We start from the raw sequence: 7653 nt of genomic DNA on the forward strand, positions 1-7653 counted from the left end.
CCGCACTGGGAGCGGCGGCGGCACCGGGCGGGATGAGCGAGGTGGGGACACCGGGGGACACCGGGACACCGGGGGGGATGAGCGAGGTGGGGGGACCGGGGGACAACGGGGGACACCGGGACACCGGGGGGGATGAGCGAGGTGGGGGGACCGGGGGACAACGGGGGACACCGGGGGACACCGGGGACACCGGGGGGGATGAGCGAGGTGGGGACATCGGGGACACCGGGGGACAACGAGGGGGACCGGGGGACACCGGGCGGGATGAGCGAGGTGGGGACACCGGGGGGGACAACGAGGGGGACCGGGGACACACCGGAACCGGGACTCTGCCCCTTTTCCGGGCTTCCAGCACCGAGCCGGGCGGGGAGCGCCAATGGGGCCAGGACGCTGCGTCCCGGGGACGGGGGGGAGGACACTTTGAGGACCCCGAGCCCCACCGGTGTCACCTCCCCGGTCCCCCCGGCCCTCCTCTCTTCTCAGCGCAGCCACCGCGAGCCCCGCTCGGGCTGGAGGCTGTGGGGACCCCGGGGACAATGCGGGGACAATGGGGGGACCCTGTGTCACCCCCAGGTCCCCTCTCTCCGCAGCGCAGTCCCCGTGTCACCCCCTCGGCGGCGGAGGCCCCCGGTGGGCAGCAGCAAGGTGAGGAGCGCCGGCACAGGTTCGCTGTCACCGCTGTCACCGCTGTCACCTCTGTCACCGCTGTCACCTCTGTCCCCGCACACCCCAGGGCCCCTCCATTTCCCCCATCCTTATGGGCAGGTGGCACCTGCGTGCATTGGGGACATCCCCTGTCCCCTCGGAGGTGTCGCGGTGTCCCCCTGGGAGGGCTCGTTGTGTCCTTTGTCCCCCAGGGGGGTGGCAGTGTGTCCCTCTGAGTGTCCCCACAGTGAATCTAGGGGTGCCAGGCTGTCCCTTGTCCCCAAGATGAGTGCCAGGGTGTCCCCTGGGTGACTCCGGGGGTGCCAGGCTGTCCCTTGTCCCCCGGTTGGTGGCAGTGTGTCCCTCCGAGTGTCCCATTGGTCAATCGGGGGGTGCCAGGCTGTCCCTTGTCCCCAAGGTTGGTGCCAGGGTGTCCCTCTGGATGTCCCCTGGGTGAATCTGGGGTGCCAGGCAGTCCCTTGTCCCCCCTGGGGTGCCAGGCTGTCCCTTGTCCCCCCGGGTTGGTGGCAGGGTGTCCCCTTGAGTGTCCCCACTGCAATCTGGGGGTGCCAGGCTGTCCCCCTGGGTGACCCTGGCAGTGCCAGCCTGTCCCCAAGCGTGTCCCCGTCCTGTCCCCCCCCCGTCCCCGGCAGCCAAGGCTGATCGCAAGAAGGAGGAAGAGGAGGAGGACGAGGAAGAGGAGATCGACATCGACCTGAGCGCGCCCGAGACGGAGCGAGCGGCTCTCGCCATCCAGGGCCGCTTCCGCCGCTCCCGCCAGCGCCGGGGGGAGCCGCGGCCCTGAGGGACCCCCGGGACCCCCCCGGGACCCCCCGGGACCCCCAAACCCCGTGGGGACCCTCCCGAGGGGGGCTCGGCCCTTCCCTGCCCGGTGACACCGGGGGATTTGGGGGGGTGACACAGCCCGGTGTCCCCAAGGGGAGGTGGCCCTGGGGAGGGGGCGGCGTGGGACCCCCCCCCGTTTCCCTTGAGCACCCCCATTTTCCATGGGAACCCCCATTTTCCATGAGCACCCCCATTTTCCATGGGAACCCCAAATTTTCCATGGGATCCCCAATTTCCCACGGAATTCCCCATTTCCCCGTCCCGTGGTGGCGTTGGGGACATGCCCGGTGTCCCCAAACCGGGGGGGGGGACGGGTCCCGCTGCAGCCTCCAGCCCAGGAAATCGGGGGTCCCCACCTTGCTGTCACTGTCACCGCCCCCTGCCCACATTTCTGTCACTGTCACCGCCCCCTCCCACATTTCTGTCATTGTCACTGTCACTGTCCCCACCCCGAGGGGCTTTTGGCCCGTGCAGGGAATAAAGAGTGAGGAAGAGGAGGCTGCGCTGGGGGCTCGGGGGAATTTGGGGAGGGGTCCCCACTGAGAGGGTTTGGGGGGGATTTAAGCCGGATTTTGGGGGGTTCGCAGGTGGATTTTGGGGGGGTTCGCAGGAGGATTTGGGGGGGTTCGCAGGTGGATTTTTGGGGGGGTTCGCAACCGGATTTGGGGGGTTCACAGGAGGATTTCGGGGAGGTTCACATGAGCGTTTTGAGGGGGTTCACAGCCGAATTTTGAGGGGTCCACAGCCTAATTTTGAGGGATTCGCAGCCGGGTTTTTGAGGGGTCCACAGCCCGGTTTTTTTTTGGGGGGGGGGGGTTGCAGGTGATTTAGGGGGAGTTTGCAGCCCAGTTTGGGGGTTTTGCAGCCGGGTTTTGGGGAGCTCGCAGCTGGATTTGGGGAAATTCACAGCTGGATTTGGGGGGGGTTTGCAGCCCACTTTTGGGGGGTTTCGCAGCCAATTTTGAGGGGTCCACAGCCCGGTTTTGAATGTTTGCAGCTGGGTTTTTGGGGGCTTTGCAGGCGGATTTAGGGGAGTTTGCAGCCCAGTTTTTGGGGGTTCACAGCCCAATTTTGGGGGATCCACAGCCGGGTTTTGGGTGTTCACAGCTGGGTTTTTGGTGGGGGGGGGGGTTTGCAGGCGGATTTAGGGGGAGTTTGCAGCTCAGTTTTTGGGAGTTCGCAGCCCAATTTTGGGGGATTTGCAGCCGGGCTTTGGGGGGGTTCTCAGCCCAGTTTTGCAGCCAGATTTTCGGGGCTTTGCAGCCGGGTTTTGGGGAGTTTGCAGCCGGGTTTCGGGGGGTTCACAGCCGGGTTTTGGGGAAGTTTGCAGCCGGGTTTTGGGGGGTTCACAGCCGGGTTTTGGGGGATTTGCAGCCGGGTTTCGGGGGGTTCACAGCCGGGTTTCGGGGGGTTCACAGCCGGGTTTTGGGGGATTTGCAGCTGGGTTTCGGGGGTTCACTGCCGGGTTTTGGGGGAGTTTGCAGCCGGGTTTCGGGGGGTTCACAGCCGGGTTTTTGGGGGGCTCGGGGCCGTTCCCAGGGCCCCGCAGTGCCGCGCTCCGGTGCAGAAATAGCTCCTTGGAAAGAAAAACAGCGGCGGCGGCCCCAGGGGACACGGCGGGGTCGGGCAGCGCTGACTTATTAGGGAAAGGGACAACGGCACCGGGGGGGCACCGGGGCCGTTCCCTGCCCGTTCCCGCAATGCTTTGGTTGTGTTAATTACAGCTTTAATTAACGGCGGCTGGCAGGGAGGGCGGTGGCATTGAGGACTCCGGGGTGGCACACCAGGTCACCCTCCAGGTGTCACCTCCCCGCTGAGGGTGACGGCGATGTCGCCGTGGTGTGGGGACAGCGCGGTGGCACGGGGGGCTCCCGGAGATGTCAGCTTTATTAATGGCACCGCGGGGACACGGAGGGGACAGGGACGGGGCACAGGGGGTACAAAACGCGTCCTTGGGGGGCACGGGCGGCTCCCCCAGCCCGGCCGCAGCCTCGCCCCCTCCCACGGGGCTCCGGCCGGGTTTGGGGAGGGGTCCCGGGGGTTACGGGGGTTAATGGGGGGACAAAGGGAGGGGACAAAGGAGGGGACAAAGGGGCCACCCCGCGACGTCATTTGGGCTCGGCCGCGGGGAGAGACGAGAAAACGGCCAGAAAAGGAGCGAAATTGGGGTGGGGGGGCACAGAGAGAAACGCCCCGAATTCAGGGAGGGGGACGCGGCCCCGGGCAGGGGGCACCGACCCCAAGCCCGCGTTCCGGGGCACAAATCCCACCCGGGGCTGGGCAGGGAGCGACCGAGGGTGGCCGGGGACGGGGGGGCTGAGCCGCGCTTGTCGCCAGCGCTGTCCCCAAGGCGGGGGACCCGAGGCGAGGACCACACCCCGCTCCTCGCCGGGTCCCGGGCGCGGGGGGTCCCTCAGGAGCCCCCCGAGTTGGGCCTGACGATGCTCAGCAGCGCGTTCTTGAGGCTGCCCCGGCTCGGCGAGCGGGCGGCGGGCGGCGCCGCGCCCGGGGCTCCCCCCGCAGCTCCATCTCGATGGTCATGATGACTTTGGGGGGCCGGGGGTCCCCCGAGGCCCCGGCCGCCCCCGGGGGTCCCTCCCTGCCCGCTAACCGCTATTTCCTATCCTTGCCGGCGCCGCCCTTGCCTTTCTTGGCGCCGCGGCCGTGGTCCAGCATGGCGTAGAGCACGGGGGCCTGCGGGGACAGGGGGGCTTCACCCGCAGCCCCCGGCGGGCCCGGGCACCGGGGGGACCGGGGGGACAGCCCGCCGTGCCCCCCGCCCCGCTCGGCGCTCACCTGCCGGCTGCGCTTGGAGCCCTCCTTGCCCGAGCGCTGCAGCTTCCCCTTCTCCATGGCGCTGCGGGGGAAAATGGGGGGAAAAAGGGGGGAAAAACGGGGGGTCGGGATGGTGGGAGGGACCCCCGGGACTCTCGGTGTGGGGAGGGGGGCGCGGAAATTGCAGCCCCGGTAGTCCCGGTTTGGGGGAAAGGGGAAAAGAGCAGCTCGGGATGGTGGGGTTGCAGCTCCCGGTTTGGGGAGGGGTCACGGAAATTGGGGAGGGTCCCGGTTTGGACGGGGATCCCGGCTCGGACGGCGGAATTGCGGCCCCGGTGGTCCCGGTTTGAGGACGGTTCCGGTGTGGGGAGGGGTCCAGATTGGGGCAGGGGTCCCGATTTGGGGAGGGTTCCCGATCTGGGGAGGGGTCCCTATTTGGGGAGGGGTCCCGGTTTGGAGGGGTCGCGGTTTGAGGAAGGGTCCTGATTTGGGGAAGGTCCCGATTTTGGGAGGGTCCCTATTTGGGCAGGGGTCCCGTTTTGGGGAGGGTCTCTATTTGGGGCAGGGTCCCTATTTGGGGCAGAGTCCCTGTTTGGGGAAGGGTCCCGATTTGGGGAGGGGTCCCTGTTGGAGAGGGGTCCCCGTTTGGGCAGGGTCCCGATTTGGGGAGGGGTCTCTATTTGGGGCAGGTCCCCGTTTGGGGCAGGGTCCCCGTTTGGGGCAGGGTCCCGATTTGGGGAGGGGTCTCTATTTGGGGCAGGGTCCCCGTTTGGGGCAGGGTCCCCGTTTGGGGCAGGGTCCCGATTTGGGGAGGGGTCTCTATTTGGGGCAGGGTCCCGATTTGGGGCAGGGTCCCTGTTTGGGGAAGGGTCCCGATTTGGGGAGGGGTCCCTATTCGGGGCAGGGTCCCGATTTGGGGAGGGGTCCCCGTTTGGGGCAGGGTCCCGATTTGGGGAGGGGTCTCTATTTGGGGCAGGGTCCCCGTTTGGGCAGGGTCCCCGTTTGGGGCAGGGTCCCTGTTTGGGGAGGGGTCGCGCTGACCTGAGCCGCCGCTGCAGAGCCGCCTGGCGCCGCCGCCAGCAGTAGCGGCCGCCGTAGCCCAGCGCCACCAGCGCGGCCACCACGAGCAGCGCCCCGGCGATAACGGAGCCCAGCACGACACCGTAACGGGGCGGCACTGCGGGGACAGCGACACCGTGTCACACACCCGGGACAGTGACACTGAGGGGACAGTGACACCGTAACGGGGCGGCACTGCGGGGACAGCGACACCGTGTCACCCCCGGGACAGTGACACTGAGGGGACAGCGACACCGTGTCACACACCCGGGACAGTGACACTGAGGGGACAGCGACACCGTGTCACCCCCGGGACAGTGGGGACATGAGGGGACAGGGACACCGTAACGGGGCGGCACTGCGGGGACAGCGACAGCGACACCGTGTCACCCCCGGGACAGTGACACTGCGGGGACAGTGACACCGTAACGGGGCGGCACTGCGGGGACAGCGACACCGTGTCACCCCGGGACAGTGACACTGCGGGGACAGTGACACCGTAACGGGGCGGCACTGCGGGACAGCGACACCGTGTCACACACCCGGGACAGTGACACTGAGGGGACAGTGACACCGTAACGGGGCGGCACTGCGGGGACAGCGACAGCGACAGCGTGTCACACACCCGGGACAGTGGGGACACTGAGGGGACAGTGGGGACACTGCGGGGACAGCGACACTGAGGGGACAGGGACACCGTAACGGGGCGGCACTGCGGGGACAGCGACACTGCGAGGACAGGGACACCGTGTCACACCCCGCATGGAGGTGACAGCCATGTTCCCCCCCAGGTAACAACCATGTCCCCCACCCCAGGAGGTGACAGCCGTGTCCCTGCCCCCGAGGGAGGTGACAGCCGTGTGCCCCCTGGTGTCAACCATGTCCCCCCCAGGTGCCAGCCATGTCCCCCACCCCAGAGAGGTGACAACCATGTGCCCCCCAGGGAGGTGCCAGCCGTGTCCCCCCCAGGTGCCAGCCGTGTCCCCACCCCAGGAGGTGCCACCCGTGTCCCCCCAGGGAGGTGACAACCGTGTCCCCCCCGAGGTGCCAGCCGTGTCCCCACCCCAGGAGGTGCCAGCCGTGTCCCCCCGGTGCCATCCGTGTCCCCCCCCAGGGAGGTGCCAGCCGTGTCCCCCCGGTGCCAGCCGTGTCCCCCCGTGCCAGCCGTGCCGCACCTCTCTCCAGCACGTAGAGCGTGACCTGCGAGGACTTGCCCACGATGTCGGGCGGGTTCTTGACGTCGCAGGTGAAGGTGCCGTTGTCGCTGGGCTCCAGCCCGTGGATGACGATGGAGCCGTCGCGGCGCCGCGGGTTCCCCGCCCAGGCCATGCGCTCCTTGAACGTGCCCACGTCGTCGATGTACGGCTGGCCCTTGGCGAAGTGGAAGATCTGCGGCGGGGACAGCGACAGCGGGGTCACAGGGGGACAGGGACAGCGGGGTCACAGGGGGACAGGGACACCAGGGTCACCCAGGGGGACAGGGACATTGATGTGACAGTGACACCAGGGTCACCCGGAGGGACAGGGACACCAGGGTCACCCAGGGGGACAGGGACATTGATGTGACAGTGACACCGGGGGTCACACAGGGGGACAGGGACACCGGGTCACACGGAGGGACAGGGACACCAGGGTCACTCAGGGGGACAGGGACATCGATGTGAGAGTGACACCAGGGTCACACTGGGGGACAGGGACATTGGGTCACACGGGGTGACAGGGACATCGATGTGACAGTGACACCGGGGTCACCAGGGGGGGAGAGGGACACCAGGGTCACACGGGGTGACAGGGACATTGATGTGACAGTGACACCAGGGTCACACGGGGTGACAGTGACATTGATGTGACAGTGACACTGGGGTCACTCAGGGGGACAGGGACATTGGGGTCACACGAGAGGACAGGGACACTGGGTTAGCTGGTGGACAGTGACATCGATGTGACAGTGACACCGGGGTCACATGGGGGGACGGGGACATCAGGGTCAGCCAGGGTGACAGGGACATCGATGTGACAGTGACATCGGGGTCACACGGGGGGACAGCAACACCGGGGTCACACGGGGGGACAGGGACAGCGGGGTCACATGTGGGGACAGGGACATTGGGGTCACACGGGGGGACAGGGACATCGATGTGACAGCGACACTGGGGTCACACAGGGCGACAGGGACACCGGGGTCACACAGGGTGACAGGGACATCGATGTGACAGTGACACCAGGGTCACCCGGGGGGACAGGGACATTGATATGACAGTGACATCGGGGTCACACAGGGTGACAGGGACACCGGGGTCACACGGGGGACAGGGACACCAGGGTCAA

At 67.5% G+C, this 7653-nt stretch overlaps 1 long non-coding RNA gene and 1 pseudogene across 2 annotated transcripts; one reads left to right on the forward strand and one right to left on the reverse strand.

The window, feature by feature from the left end:
* LOC134429162 (uncharacterized) lies at positions 1 to 1986 on the forward strand. Of its 2 annotated transcripts, none has more exons than XR_010030533.1 (3): positions 1 to 41; positions 591 to 645; positions 1299 to 1986. It is a non-coding gene; the product is annotated as an uncharacterized LOC134429162 (long non-coding RNA). The 2 variants fall into 2 exon arrangements; XR_010030534.1 differs by lacking the exon at positions 1 to 41 and adding an exon at positions 254 to 273.
* A 1918-nt stretch (positions 1987 to 3904) lies between these two features.
* Positions 3905 to 7334, reverse strand: LOC134429090 (myelin protein P0-like; annotated as a pseudogene).
* Between the last annotated feature and the right edge of the window lie 319 nt (positions 7335 to 7653).

The sequence above is a fragment of the Melospiza melodia genome, chromosome 25 (genome assembly GCF_035770615.1).
Source record: "Melospiza melodia melodia isolate bMelMel2 chromosome 25, bMelMel2.pri, whole genome shotgun sequence".
Lineage (NCBI taxonomy): Eukaryota > Metazoa > Chordata > Aves > Passeriformes > Passerellidae > Melospiza > Melospiza melodia.